Source organism: Thalassophryne amazonica, chromosome 6, assembly GCF_902500255.1.
Source record: "Thalassophryne amazonica chromosome 6, fThaAma1.1, whole genome shotgun sequence".
NCBI lineage: Eukaryota > Metazoa > Chordata > Actinopteri > Batrachoidiformes > Batrachoididae > Thalassophryne > Thalassophryne amazonica.
Genome location: NC_047108.1, coordinates 83,802,407 through 83,818,152, shown reverse-complemented (window position 1 = coordinate 83,818,152; position 15,746 = coordinate 83,802,407). Strand labels below are relative to the sequence as shown.

General features: G+C 42.1%; 1 long non-coding RNA gene across 1 annotated transcript in view; it reads right to left on the bottom strand.

Moving 5' to 3' along the window:
• Positions 1 to 276: 276 nt before the first annotated feature.
• LOC117512530 overlaps positions 277 to 15,746 on the bottom strand; it is a 49,093-nt gene continuing 33,623 nt past the window's right edge. The window contains exon 3 of the long non-coding RNA XR_004561319.1: positions 277 to 412. This is a non-coding gene — a long non-coding RNA (uncharacterized LOC117512530). The remainder of the gene's footprint in view (positions 413 to 15,746) is intronic.

Genomic DNA, 15,746 nt, shown 5'->3' with positions numbered 1-15,746 from the left:
GTGTTGCTGTATGTGGTTAAATGATTAAAAAATTTGCTGGAAACATAAAAGGTTCATTCAGCAGTTCAGTGCAGTTGGAACCAAAATGGTGCCATGTTCTAAGTTGACGTTACTCTCCTCAATCAAGGGATTGTAGCCCCCCCACAGAGCTGCCGATGATATCTGCTGAACATGGTCTCTGGATGTGTTTCTTTTTCAAAGTCATGTGAAGTAAAAAGTCTAGGCTCTGCACAGCTTATGTGTTGTTTTTTTTTTTAACAGATGGCATGCGTGTGTATGTGTGCACGTCCTACAAAGCCTGCCAGAAGCACCTTGTCGCTCTGCCGTGCACGTTGCCAACCTCACAGCACCTTCCGAGTTTATTGTGTCATTTCTCTCATTTCCAGACTTTTTATGTTATATTTCTTCCTTTCTGCAAGACAAAATATGCTACACAAGAAAAGAAGCATGTTATCCTGTTTTTTTTCACCACATTTATATAATGTGATGACTTGTACAGAAGAATGCACATCACAAGGTGACATCCCATTTTCTCTTTCTATTTAACCTCCTTGCTGTTTTGTCTTTCTCAGACTGGTAGTGTTTCTCTGACGAGGAGGGCTGCAGCTTCACCACATGTATCTGGCAGATATAGAACTGTCAGTATCATGCACGCTGCATCTCAAAGCGTAATGACAGAGAAAAAAGGCATTGTCTGATCCTTTGTGCACTTGTTCAGTGATATTTAATAACTGCCCTAACAAGTTTGGTAGAAATGGCTCCACAAGAGGTTTGACATTTCCAGAGAATGTTTCATGTCGAGCTGTGGAGGGAGAGCGGCCGCGAATAAACAGATAAGAAATAAAGCAAGGACACTGGAAGCTGCACAAACATACATGCACATAGTTTGCAACAATAAAACAAGTTGACAGAAAGATTGTCCGAAATAGCAAAAGAGCCGGAGAGCCTGTTTGTCAGGTAACAGCACACAGACGGGGCCTCAAATTTTAGCTCTTAAAACTTTCTGGGCATCATTGAAAATGCGACTGAAATCACAAAAAAGGGAATGAAGGCGATGAGAAGTGAGCGCACAAGACAGAAACATCTGCCAAAGTAATGTGGAATTCATGAGCGCTTCTTACAAAAGACGTTGCTCATAGAATTCATTTCATGAAAGCAGAAAATGCAATACCCAGCTGATGAGCCGCAGCACTACAGAATTCTCTTTGGCAACGCTTTGGTACCATCAAGAAGCCAACTACAAACGGCGCCGCAGCACTGATTTGACACGTCTCAATTGATATTTTGTAAATCCTTTGGTTATTTTCCTCCCCAACATTAGACTGGTTGGTGTCTGTGCTGCCTCTGCTGCCGCCGCTGCGGTGACACATACTCCGAAACCTCTTTGTTCATTGGTCAAATGGAAAACATTTTCAAGCTTTAATGTCAACAGATGAATTTTACACTGATTAATAAAGGATGAATAGATTAGCAGTGAGAGGATTTGGTGCATGTGTGCCCTTACTGTTTTCGATTTCTTGCTTGTCAGCATGCAGAGGTTCTCTTTAGGTTGTGCTGCACAGGGAAGTTGAGGTCAACATTGAGGTGCAGAATCTATGTGCAGACATGTGCTGATGCAACCAGCAGCTGCGGTTACACCGTTTCTCTGAACCATATGGAAGCATGGATGTCCTGAGTTACTTAAGATTTGCACGTTTTTGGGTGACTGGAGTGCAACAGTTGACACTGTAGGCTCGAGGCAGTTTACAGTGCACAGTATGATTGCTGAACTGGTTTTATTCTTTGCCAGACATCAAGACATCTTATTATTCTTGTTTGATTAATAAAAGTAAGGAAAATAGATTTTTGCTGGGGGGGGACCATCACCATCAGTGCAAGATCAAGTCCAACTTTTTCAGCACAAACTGTTGGCTTTTTTTTTTTTTTAAACAAAGCAAGACTGTAAAAATATAATGCAATGCTGAAAGACCCTTGGCCGTATAAGCATTGTGTTCTTTATAATTTGAAGTTGTTTAAATAATTATTAAGATCCTGTTGTCTTAGGTACATTTTGTACATGTTCAATAAAGCCCCTCTATCAATCACTTAATAACAATATTTACATTTTAACAGCATCTGAATGAGGCCTTGCATGTGTGTGTCCATGAGCTTTTAACAACAGCGAAATTGTGCAAATAAAGGAATATTTGTAGATCACCTGCTGTGCATTTGCAGGTATTACTGAGACAAATTTAACTCCATAGACGCCTTTATGGTGTAAAATCTTGCACGTAATCACATTCTCATTGGGGAGGCCGAGATTTTGTTGTCAGTGTAAACAAGCGTTTGCAGGTGGTGGAGTGGACAAGCAACAAGCAACTTGTTTGCAACATTGCGTCGTTATGGAAGTGACTTCAACCAAAATACTGTATGTAAAGTGGGGAAAATAAGTATTTGACCCCCTGTCAGTTTTGCAGGTTTTCCCACCTACAAAGAATGGAGAGGTCTGTAATTTTTATCATAGGTACACGTCAACTGTGAGAGACAGAATCTACAAAATAAAAAAATCCTGTAAATCACATTGTATGATTTTTAAATAATTAATTTGCATTTTATTGCATAAAATAAGTATTTGACCCCTAGAAAAACAGAGCTTAACAACTGCTACAGAAACATTTGTCTGCCATTACAGAGGTCAGACGTTTCCTGTAGTTCTTGACCAAGTTTTCACACACTGCAACAGGGATTTTGGTCCACTCCTTCATACAGATCTTCTCCAAATCTTTCAGGTTTGGAGTTTCAACTCCCTCCAAAGATTTTCTATTGAGTTCAGGTCTGGAGACTGGCCAGGCCACTCCAGGACATTGAAATACTTGTTACAGAGCCCCTCCTTAGTTGCCCTGGCTGTGTGTTTGGGGTCATTGTCATGCTGGAAGACCCAGCCATGACTCATCTTCAATGCTCTTACCGAGGGAAGGAGGTTGTTTGCCAAAATCTCACAATACATGACCCCATCCATCCTCCCTTCAATACGGTGCAGTTGTCCTGTCCCCTTTGCAGAAGTGCACACCCAGAGTATGATGTTTCCATCCCCATGCTTCACAGTTGGGATGGTTTTCTTGGGGTTGTTCTCATCCTCTAAACATGGTAAGTGGAGTTGATTCCAAAAAGCTCTATTTTGGTCTCATCTAACCACATGACCTTCTCCCATGCCTCCTCTGGATTATCCAGATGGTCAATGGTGAACTTCAAATGGGCCTGGACATGTGCTGGTTTCAGCAGGGGGACCTTGCTGCCCTGCAGGATTTTAAACCATGACAGCATCATGTGTTACTAATGTAATCTTTGTGACTGTGGTCCCAGCTCTCTTCAGGTCACTGACCAGGTTTTTTAAGATTCTGTCTCTCACAGTTGAAGTGTACCTACGATAAAAATTACAGACCTCTCCATTCTTTGTAGGTGGGAAAACCTGCAAAACTGACAGGTGGTTAAATACTTATTTTCCCCACTGTATTTAGGTGTTTAACTACGATAATTGTGAGTCTTTAATGTGAGTTTTATTTTAAAAAAAATTAAATTTAATTTAAAAAACCCATGTTGCTGTTAGGGTTGCGTTTCAGGAACCAGTTCTTTTTGGGTTTCGTTAAGAAATGATTCGATCCATCAACATCAATAGCCTTTTTGCTTAACGATTCCGGTATCGGTCCATCAGAGTGGCCGTTGTTTTTGGGGGTGTTTGTCAGGAAAATGATAATTTCTCTACATTGATTACAGACCCTGCAGTGGGTCTGTATAGTCAACCGTTTCTGCAGTGCAGCTTTGCTTTGAACCTTGAACCAATGAAGCAGCTTCGATCTTCGATCTGCTGCTTTGTTGGTTTGTTTTATTTTGCTCTATCTTAATTTTTCCCCACTAAAACCGTAAAGAGCATATGTCTGTGAGTAATATTTACCTTTTATATATTAAACTGACCTGTTCTGGTCTTCTGAAACAGTTGATAGATGTATTTTATAACTTAAAAATGGGACCGATGCTAACATGTTGGCATGTCTATGGCATTTTCAGTGTTAAAGTTAGCATTAAGGTGAGCCATTATCAAGGCTCCCTTTCCAGCGCGGAAAGGATTCTGGGATACTCTAAAACTGTGAATAGGAAGTTACCTTTGAGTTAGCGAAAGCTAGCGTGCATGCTAACATCCACAATTTTGCATCCAGAGGTGTTATTAGCTTCCAAAAACAGCATTTTAGAAGTGTTTATTTCACACTAGCTTTTACATAATATATGAGAAACGTTATATAAACACATAAATGAAGTGATTTTAGACAGACCCACCACTGATGTGATGGCACAGCTCTACTTTGATTGGCTGTCATCCCCACCACTCAAAACAAAACAAAACAAACAAACAAAAAACCCAACATATTGAAACAGAATGTGACTTTTTAACCTCTTAAAAAAGGTGTTGTATGGCTGGGGGGGCCTGGCTGCCTTTTTGTTTCTGTCTTTTGGTTTTCCTTCCAGGTGGCTTGCATTTGGGACTGAGTGGCTGTGTTGCTGAGGTTATCAGGACCTCACCCTGATCACCTGCGGCTTGTCAGGACTCACAGCTGTGGTGCATCTATATGGATTGGAACATGGTGGCATTTAAGACTGGAGTATACAGTGTGCATTGGCCAGAGACTCGACCTTGTGACCAGACGGGTGAGATCGTCGTCTCGGGAGCCATCTCATCATCAGTGGATGCAGAGAACGTCCAGGGTTTGATGCACGGTCTGTGAAAGAGGAGGGGGTGAGGTCTCACGCTCGTCAGCATACTTCCTGAGGTACGTTAGATTTTGTGACTAACGTTTATACAGTCAGTAAATGTGGTGTCCCTCACACCTTATTATATTGAGCTGTACGTTAGTCATGTATCGGCTTCCACTGCAGTGGAGTTTTGTGAACTGGATGTTCCATGCCTGCAGGTTGGGAAGCTGATTAGTAATTAAGCCAGGAAGTGTTTGCTGTTTATGTACACCTTTGGGTGGTCTCTCTGTGTGTAGAGTGTGGACTCACATAATGGTTCCTTCTTTCACAGACTCGGTTTGTTGCGGCCACCTGGGGGGTGTCGGCGGGGTCCTTGGGTCCGAATGGCTTCTGGCTCCGGACCGTTAGCGCTGCTGGGAGCGCACCGTATCACCACCACGCCAGACCGCACACTCTTTTGTTGTTTTGTATCACATCACTGTTATGTATTAAATTCAGTTAGCCTTTGTACCGTGCTCTGCTTATTTCATACTGGGTCCTTCAAACGCTGGTCGGTTCTCCGACCTGCGTCCGACACATAACAGTAGTCTCTGGCCAAACATCACGGACCCAGCGGTAGCAGAGACGGTAACGCGCCGGGAAGGCGGCAGCAGACGTTCAGTAGTTATCCGGATCAGTTGCGGGTGCTCTCCGCCCGGATGGTGCGCGTTTGAGACCCATTACTGAATACTGATTTGTGCTCTCTTGCAGCCGTGTTCCTGTGTTTGTGCCTTATCCGTGGGTCGTGGTGGAGTGTGACTGGCGACGGCTTCGCGTCACGCTCCGACCGGATAAGAGGTTTAAACGGGAGCTGCAAGAGTGTGTCTGTAATGGGTGCACGCGCACAGCGGAGCTCTGTGGCACGGGTCGCTGAGCTTCCTGTGTTACAGTTGTAGCCCCGTTTCCCCGGATAAAGATAACTACTGCGTCTGTTGTATCAGCTCCGGCGTTATTTCGTTGAGCACATTTTGGTTGTGTGTTGCACACAGCTGCGCACGGAGATGCAGCTCGTTTGTTTTCTGTCACCAAAGGGGGTTTTTTCATTTTTAGCACTTTGGCTCCCTCTTTTGGTGACTTAGTCACATTACTGTTAAGCTCTTAAGTTAGAACAGGTGTGTTCGATTTGTTTGAGCTTAACGGTATACGTCACTGATTTGTTTTGTGTTAGTTCATTTCGTGTGGGTGTTTTTTGAGTTGGTTTTTGTGTGGGATTTTTTTTTTTTTTTCCACTGTTTGTGTCTGGGGTTGTGACCCTGCAGCCTGTCTAAGAAGAAAAAAAAAAAAAACGGACCCAAACAACTGTATGTTGGTCTGTTAGTCTTTCTTTTTATTTCTTTTTGTTTCACCTCCCCAGGGTTTGATGGGACGGTCCCCTGGGGGGTGATGGGGTGGTACTTGGGTTTTTTTTTCTTTTTTTTTTGTTTGTTTTTGTTATGCCCTCTCTTCTCCTCTGACTCCAGCCGGGTGAGCCGTAGTGTCGGCGTTGCTGGAGGGGTGCAGTTTGGTTGTGCTGGGCATTTCCCAGGTAGCCTCTGCACCCGGGAGGGGGGGGGGGGGTTGGGGTATTTTCTTTTTCTTCCCTCTCTTCTCCTCTGGCTCCAGCCGGGTGAGCCGTAGTGTCGGCGTTGCTGGAGTGGTGCAGTTTGGTTATACTGGGCGTTTCCCGGGTAACCTCTGCACCTGGGGGGGGGGGGGTGTTTTTGATTCCCTGTTCCACCTCCGGCTTCAGCACGCCTTTGGCCGTCTGCCATCGGCGTGGCTGAGGTTTGGGGCAGTGGGATATACCCGCAGCTAGTGGCTGGTGTAGAAGTCGGAGGAGTGGCGCCGTTTTGTGCCGTTTGCCATAACCGCTGTTCCACTCCTCCCGGTTGGCTTCTGGGGTATAGTCACGGTTGGTGACACCGGACGTGCTTCCAGTTTCCACTGCGCCAAGGGGGTGGGGTTGGGGTTGTTTTGTTTGTATGTTTTTTTTTTCTCTCTTCTTGTTTTCCCCCCCAGTTTCCGCCCTCAGGGTTTGACTGTGGTGTCCTCTGGGGGGGAAAGGGCTGTGGGTCCATCTAGCCATAGACGGCCGGGGCTGGGTCCGTTGGTCATGAGGGGAGGCGTCTCCTGGGGTTGACAAGTGGTCCTCTGGGAGGCGCTGGGAGTCCCCGTGGGTGACGTTGGATCCCAGAGGGACCTCGGCTGTGGTTATTACTCCTGGAGCTGGCGGGAAGTCCTCTGGGGGGTGTTGGTCCCTACATGTCGTTTGGGGGGGGGGGTGTTTTAGCACTTTTATTTGTAAGCTTAAGTTTGGGGGTTTCTTTTCTCCTCTTCCCGGGGTTTGATGGGACGGTCCCCTGGGGAGGGGGGGTGTTTTGGTTGTTTGTGTTTGTCTTTTTTGTTTTATGACTAAAGACCGAACATGGTTGGATAAAGGCTGACCGCACAGGTTTAAGAACTCCTGGCCACACCTGTGCTAAGTGACTGACTGAAACAAAGGCAAGGATGCAGCCAGAGGAGAGGACATCAACCATTCTGTTGGAAGACTAATGCAGATGCGGTTTCCAGCCATGGTCCCTGGAGGGGGGTGTTTCTCCTGGGCCAGGTTTGTGTGGTCGCCGGGAGGCTTACTGTGAGGGTGGGGTACTGTTGTATGGCTGGGGGGCCTGGCTGCCTTTTTGTTTCTGTCTTTTGGTTTTCCTTCCAGGTGGCTTGCATTTGGGACTGAGTGGCTGTGTTGCTGAGGTTATCAGGACCTCACCCTGATCACCTGCGGCTCGTCAGGACTCACAGCTGTGGTGCATCTATATGGATTGGAACATGGTGGCATTTAAGACTGGAGTATACAGTGTGTATTGGCCAGAGACTCGACCTTGTGACCAGACGGGTGAGATCGTCGTTTCGGGAGCCATCTCATCATCAGTGGATGCAGAGAACGTCCAGGGTTTGATGCACGGTCTGTGAAAGAGGAGGGGGTGAGGTCTCACGCTCGTCAGCACACTTCCTGATGTACGTTAGATTTTGTGAATAACGTTTATACAGTCAGTAAATGTGGTGTCCCTCACACCTTATTATATTGAGCTGTACGTTAGTCATGTATCGGCTTCCACTGCAGTGGAGTTTTGTGAACTGGATGTTCCATGCCTGCAGGTTGGGAAGCTGATTAGTAATTAAGCCAGGAAGTGTTTGCTGTTTATGTACACCTTTGGGTGGTCTCTCTGTGTGTAGAGTGTGGACTCTAGGCCTCATCTCTGAAGTTTTTTTTATGTTTTCTATTTTTGATGTTTGTCTTCCTGACACTTCTGCTTACATGCTCTTGCTATGCTTCAGATCTGCCACGCCCAGTCCACCCATATTGGACTCCTCTGCTTGCCCTACCCAGCTGTTCCTGTCCTCCGCTATCAGACCACTCCAGCCAAGCCTGCCTGCATATCAGCCAAAATAAACTGTATAAACCATTCTCTGTTTCCAGGTTATGTCAGTACTTTGGGCCCTATCGGTCAGTTCCTGGGTCAACCATAACAGGTTAGGCATGGGCTGAGAAAAAAGTATTAACTTTTGGAGTGGATCTGATTCAGAGGGCATATACAAGAATTTGCCTTTCTTTCTTTAAGGCCCCTTCACAAGGTGTGAATGTGGTCGATTTGCGCATGTAGTGTGTATGAAGCAGGAATCGTATGCAAAAGTGTAAAATCGTAGCTGCCTCCAACGCCTCATACACCTGTTGCTACAACTATTTTTGCACACACCAGCAGCTGAAAGACAGTGTGTGTGCTGTGAGAGCCCATTGAATCCTCTCACGGCATGTGTCGGCCAAATTCCAGCTGACACACACAAACATCTAACACCGCTCACTTGGCACTTAGAAAATGTGTGGTCATTCGCACTATCATCACGAAAACAGTCAGCAGATAATCACTGTCAAGCTGGATGTGAAATTTGTGCCCCACGACTGTGTAGTTGCAAAAAGCCACACACATGTTGTGCATGTGTCTCACACGTGTGTGCGTGTGCTCCCCCCCCACTTACAAAAAATGCTTATATGTATGTACAGATCTGATCATATTGGGCTGGAAAGCCAGGTATGTTCGCACACAGCATGGGGAGGGGCCTGTCAGCTGATCACAGCACACTGACAGCTGGATGACAGCTCAGTGCACACATTAAAAACACAGACACCACTGCCAGGACAGTCATATAAATAATTACGACAATACCTACATATGCCTTTACATAACAAATGACAAAAATGAATGACCATTTGAATGACATGAATGACATTTTTTTTAACCAGGGTTATTTAACCGTGGGGTTCTTCCCCTTTCATGCATTATTTATATCAACCCAGTGATATTCACTAATTATACAGCTGTTTTTTATTTTATTGATCTTCACATCAGCGGCGTGATGTGGTGCAGCTGCTCGCACTGTGTTCCTGCTCGAAAGACACCGTTGCATGCACGAATCGTCACATCGGGATCGTGCACATCTGCTCGTCAGCGCACTGTTTTCGTAGTTCGCTCATACGAGCTGTTTCGCCGTGAGTTGCTCTGAGTTGTACTTATTTGTACTATGTGTGAAGGGGCCCTTAACATTGTGATATAGAACTTTTTTGAAAGGTTAAAATAGATATTAGCACTCAACATATGCCTGATTTTTTTTTTTGTTTCATAAACACTGGTGCATTCTCTTGAGAAATTCATGAAAATGTTGAAAAATGCAACACATAAGGCAAAATGACATAAAAACTGAGGTAATTTGAGGACTTGTAAATCAAAGACAGCTGACTGTTTGATCAAGACCATACCACTGACTGTGGGAGCATTGGGACTTGGCCTATCGAGCCAAAAGTTGAATGAATGAAATTAATTGGTTCATTTGTTTTTGCATAATCCTTCAAACAAGCAGATGTGGGTGAAGAGATTACCTCCTTGGAGGAGTTCATAGAATAGAGCAAACAATAAAACATAATCACTAAGGTTGTGACTTAAGGCTAACAACCATTAAAAGATTAAAAATATAGTCATAACAAGATCATAGACATAAATTAAATAAATAATTCAACAGGCATGACACTACTAAAAATAACAATAAAAACAGTCCAAACTTGTGAGAATGATGAAATTATCCAAGTACATATTTTAAAGTAATACATTTCAATCATAATACTAGCACGTTGCCCATGGGGATCCACGGGCTCTAGATTGGGTAGTGTATATAAAATAGGTAGCTGACATTTTTCAAGGGTGGTGGTAAATGATGCAGTTTCTACAATGAGTTGGAATGGCATATGAGTCTAGAATGTTTTTAAAACCTTAGACATCAACAATTTTTAGAAGAACTCAACCCTTATATTTCCTCTTAATTATATAATTTTTTAAAGTTAATTTCTGTCTTACTATATTTAGAATTTGTTTAGGTTCTTGTTATCATATACACACTATTATTATTATTATTGTTAATATTATTATCATTATCAGTATTATTATTTTTATTTTATTATTACTTCTATTTTGTCAATTGATTTTTAAATGGATCACAATGGAAATAAGTGTTGTACTTTCTTGTGTCATCCTTGTAATTTTAATGTATTTACAATTATATTATGAACTTACACTGAACTTAGGAAATAAAATCACACACATGCAGGCATGCAGGCATGCATGTACGCTTTTAATATAAAGATGATTTACTGCCCCCTGGTGGAATAGCATGTGAGTCCAGAATGCAGTTAGCAATGTCCGTTGTTCAGTGTTTCTCCAAAAATATTAGTCCTATCAATGTTCCATTTTGGCAGCATTCATCCTTGACCAAAAATATATAAGCATAACAAACAGCAAATGTCAGATCTCCCCAGTTTGTCCCTGATCGAAGCTGCACCTATGCATGCACAGCTTTTTTCATTTTCTGCATTCTGCCACAAGCAGGTGGTTTTATTTTCACACACCCACAGAACTGGTGGTGGAAGACATCAAATGCAGTACATTTTTCACTCATGGTACTGGCAACATGACACTTAACTAAACCGACTAAACCAATTGAACTACAAAAACACAATGAATCAATAATACGAGTGAAGCACCGCACAGCGGCGTGAAGCTCGCTCTATGGTAGATGAAGGCACAAACCGGAAATGGCACAAAACAATTCGGAAATGGCACAAAAAATCTGCCCATCAGGGAAAAAGCCACAAAACGGATAACATTGTCATAAAAAGCCACAAACCAATATTAGACAAAGCCACAAACTGCAAATGCCACAAAAAAATCTCACCCATGGTGGACAAAGCCACAAACCGGACAACATTGTCGCAAAAAATTCACAAACAGATGGTAGATGAAGAGCTTCGCTCATTCATGTCCACGAAATATACATATTACTAATAACACTGTTAAACTAATATAAACCACCCCCCCACCCCCCTTGTGTCTCTCCACTCCCCTCACCCTGCCGTCCTCCCTGCCACCTTGAAGGCAGCGTGGTTTTTACTACTGCAGCCTTCAACTCCCGAAGATGGGCAGCACGGGCCCCTCCTGCTGCGGCCTTCACCCACTTTGCCTCAATTCGGATGATGGACTGCTTCAAGTTCAGTGCACATAAACAAAGTCAAATGTATATGTGTTGTCTTTAATTCTGATGTGTGCCATTATTACGTTCAACTAGTAATAATTGTGGATTAATTGTTGTATTTTGTCTTAGGTAATTGGAGTGTAAACGTAATTTTGTTGTTGTTGCACTCGTATAATGACAATGACAATAAATCTCATCTCATCTCATTTCTCATCGCATCTCACAATAACAACATGTAAAACCCCAAAACCCTGAACTCCCATGGTGCATTGCAGTACAATGCCCATTTTTCACTGTTGTTAGCTAATATTGCTAAAAATTCATCCTATCAACTTTCCGCTTTGGCAGCATTCATCCTTGACTCAAAATACATAAGCATACGAAATGGCAAATATCATCTCTCCCCAGTTTCTCCATGACTGAAGCCACACACACACACGCAAGTACGCAAGCACACAGAGGCCACTTGGGTATTATAATATAGATTAACTGATTTCAACCAAAAGTATATGTGGATGACAGTCAACCCCACAATTGCCTTTAAAGGGTTTGTTTTGGTAAAGGTCAAGGTCATTAGGGTCAAACATTAAAGTCTGTTTGTTTGGGGGTTTTTTCACTCCAGTGTCCAACAAACTAGGCATGGTGGGTTAAGGAATTTCCCATACTAGAAGAACTTCACGAAAGGTCACCCACAGGGGTCAAAGTCATTCATCTCAAAAGACAAAATGTATGTTTTTCACTCAGATTTGCACCAAACCAGCCAAAGGTCAGTCATAGGGGTCAATGTCACTGGATTCAAATATTAAAATGTTCAAGGATTTTTTTTCATAACAGTTTCCACCAACCTTGCTATGTAGATGAAGGTCAACTTGGAATTGTCTTTAAAGAGTTTGTTTCAGCAAAGAACAACATCCATTGGGTCAAATGTCAAAATCTTGAATTTCATTCCGATTTTCACCAAACCTGGCACAAATGTGGAGGTTAGTTCTGCACTTGCCCAGCAATGTTAAATTTGCCAAAAGTCAAACATTAACGCAAAGGTCATGTGTGCTGATTTGTTGGCCTACGTCACCCGGGTCCTGATTTCTACTAAATTTGGTATGTAAATTGACTACAAATTTGCCTATTAAATAATTAATTTCTGCAAACAGCAAGACTGAGTCATTTGATTTTCTACAGAATTGTGACCAAAAAATGGCGCAGAATTGAGTCAAGTGCAGAACTGCCTTGGAAAAGTCAGCCAGAGGTCAATCAGTTGGATGAAAATCAAGGTCATTTGGATCAAATGTCAGATTGCAGAAGCCCTAACTGTCTTCATGTCCACTGGAACCTCAGTGGAAAGACCCACAATGGAAACAAGCGCAATCCAAGATTTCTGACGTCCACCAATCCAGATCTGGATCCCCTCCAAAATTCAATGGAGTCTTCCATGTCCTAATATCTACTTGTGGAGCAAATTTTCCGTGCAGTAGTTTATCATAATCTGGTGTCAATGACCAGCACCCCCCCACCCACCCATCCTAAAAATCAAAACATCAAAACACAGATTCTCACCAGGGACAGGCAGGTGCCAATCTGATTGGTTGCTATTAAGGTGAGACTACAAGACACCAATGCCTAATGAATACAGTAAACCCAACCCCTTTGTGTCCAGCATTTGGTTTTTCAACACCACTTTATGCCTGTTAAATAGCAAATACCCCAAATGGATGAGCACCCACTGTATAGCTTGTTTTTGCAACCGCAATTTTAACTGTTTTCAGGAATTTTCTGACTTGCACATCAAATATTTATCTTGATTCAGTCAGTCATGCAAGTCTTTTGTTTTATCCAGAATTGATTACTGTGATGTTTTGTTCGCAGACTTCTCACTGACACAAGACATTTGTAAATCCACTCAAAAGAGGATCTGACAAATTACTTATTAAATCTAAGATTATTATTATTATTATTATTTTATTTTTTTTTTTTTGCCCCACTGGTTCCCTGTATGCATCAAATCAGATTTTAAGGTTTTGTTTTTGACAAACAAATTTGTGACTGGTTAGGTGTCCTCTATCTGTTAGGACTTTTGAAGTCTTATGTGCCTTCCTCTGCTCTGTCAACCGGTTAGAGAACTTTCTCCTGTTCTTTGCAACACTTGTGCCAAGATTAGATAATAGTGCTGTTTTAAATGGATATTTATTTTGTGGTTTCATAATTATGACATATGTCAATTTTTAAATTGTTACATGCCTTTTTAATGCTCACATACTTTGCAATGTTGTATGAAAAGTGTCATACAAACAAAATTCTTATCACATGCTGTGTGTGTCTGTTTCTCCAATGTGTTTCTGCACATTTTTTGCACTACAGATGTCATAAGCACTCAACACATCTCCATCCCCATAGAGTCCATGTTTGATCGTTTGGACAAAATAGTCTGTTCATGAAGATAATCAAGCTGTCAGTATGTAGGTGAGGTGTCAGTGATGAGTGACGAAGAAAGGAGAAGAGTGTGTGGATAAAACACCTCCATAAAATGACATTATGACCGAAAAACCAGCACAATGAGCGTCACTGTCATTAACCTCTGACTGAGCTATAAATCAACAGGAGCATGCAAATTATACCATTTCCCCTCGATCTGCCTCCAAAGGCCTTTGCTCGGTTCATGTCTGTATATCACATAGAGGAAAAATATGGAGAGACAAGAAGAGAATGTGCACACACAGTTACTGCTGGGCTTTACAGTGGGTCATATAAGATAAAAGAATTTAAAATCTCTTACGTTCCTTTGGTTATTTATATATTTTTAATCAGTGCTGCTTATTATTAACAGTGATCATGCTTGTCAAGCTTAAGGATTCAAACAAATTTCTGTTCCTTGCATGTACAGTGGGTTGAAAAAGTTTAGGCATCTTCAGGTTTAATACTTTTTTTTCTGAAGAGCTAAAAAAATAAATAAAAACAGTAAAAGGAAAAGAATTCAGGTTTCACTATATTAAAATTTCTAAAACTATGAACATTAAACTCAGTGAAAAATAAAATAAAGAAAATCCAAAACAACTGTGTGCATAAGCCCCCATTAAAAACAACAACAACAACAAAAAAACAATACTTTATCATCCTTGACATCAGAAATTGGTGCGGGTGGGTGGATTTTTTTTTCTTTTTTTTTCTTAGAAACAGGTACATACAATGTCATTTCAAACCTGACATACAGCACCTGCATACCAAGTGAGGAACTGAAAATATCTGATATTTTTTAAATAAATCTTGTTTCCATGTTGAATACAGTCAGTGTACTGCAGGCTAGTAGCATGATAAGCATGCATACTGTGTGTGCATGTGGCAGCGCAACTGACTGTGTGAATGTCGATGACAACAAACGGCAAATTCCGGGCCTGGCTCAGTAAACTTTGGCCATCTTCAGCCAAAGCCGATGTGCCAGTTCCTGCATCAACTGTACTGCCGTTAATGAAATCCACAAAAAAAATAAAATAAAATTGAATGCAGACCGATTTCGGAATGTGGGCGGGGATAATAAACTAATGTTTTTTCAGTGGGGCCTAATATGCACCCCCTCAGTATAATGTGACTAAATCATCACTTTTGCAACCACTTTTCTTTTGTCAGGTCAGAGGACAAATATACATGTACGATTCCATGTCACTGAATATGTACTGTACAACCCCAATTCCAATGAAGTTGGGACGTTATGTAAAATGTAAATAAAAACAGAATACAATAATTTGCAAATCCTCTTCAACCTATATTCAATTGAATACACCACAAAGACAAGATATTTAATGTTCAAACTGATAAAATGTATGTTTTTGTGCAAATATTTGCTAATTTTGAAATGGATGCCTGCAACACGTTTCAAGAAAGTTGGGACAGGGGCAAAAAAAGAATGGGAAAGTTGATGAATGCTTAAAAAACACCTGTTTGGAACATTCCACAAGTGAACAGGTTAATTGGTCACGGGTGAGTGTCATGATTGGGTATAAAAGGAGCATCCCCAAAAGGCTCAGCCGTTCACAAGCAAATATGGGGCGAGGATCACCACTTTGTAAACAGCTGCGTGAAAAAAATAGACCAACAGTTTAAGAACAATGTTTCTCAACATTCAATTGCAAGGAATTTATGGATTCCATCATCTACAGTCCATAATATAATCAGAAGATTCAGAGAATCTGGAGACCTTTCTACATGTAAGCGACAAGGCCGAAAACCAACATTGAATGCCCGTAACCTTCGATCCCTCAGGTGGCACTGCATTAAAAACCAACATCATTGTTTAAAGGATCTTACCGCGTGGGCTCAGGAACACTTCAGAAAACCATTGTCAGTTAACACAGTTCTTCGCTACATCTACAAGTGCAAATTAAAACTCTACCATGCAAAACGAAAGCCATACATCAACAACATCCAGAAACGCCGCCGCC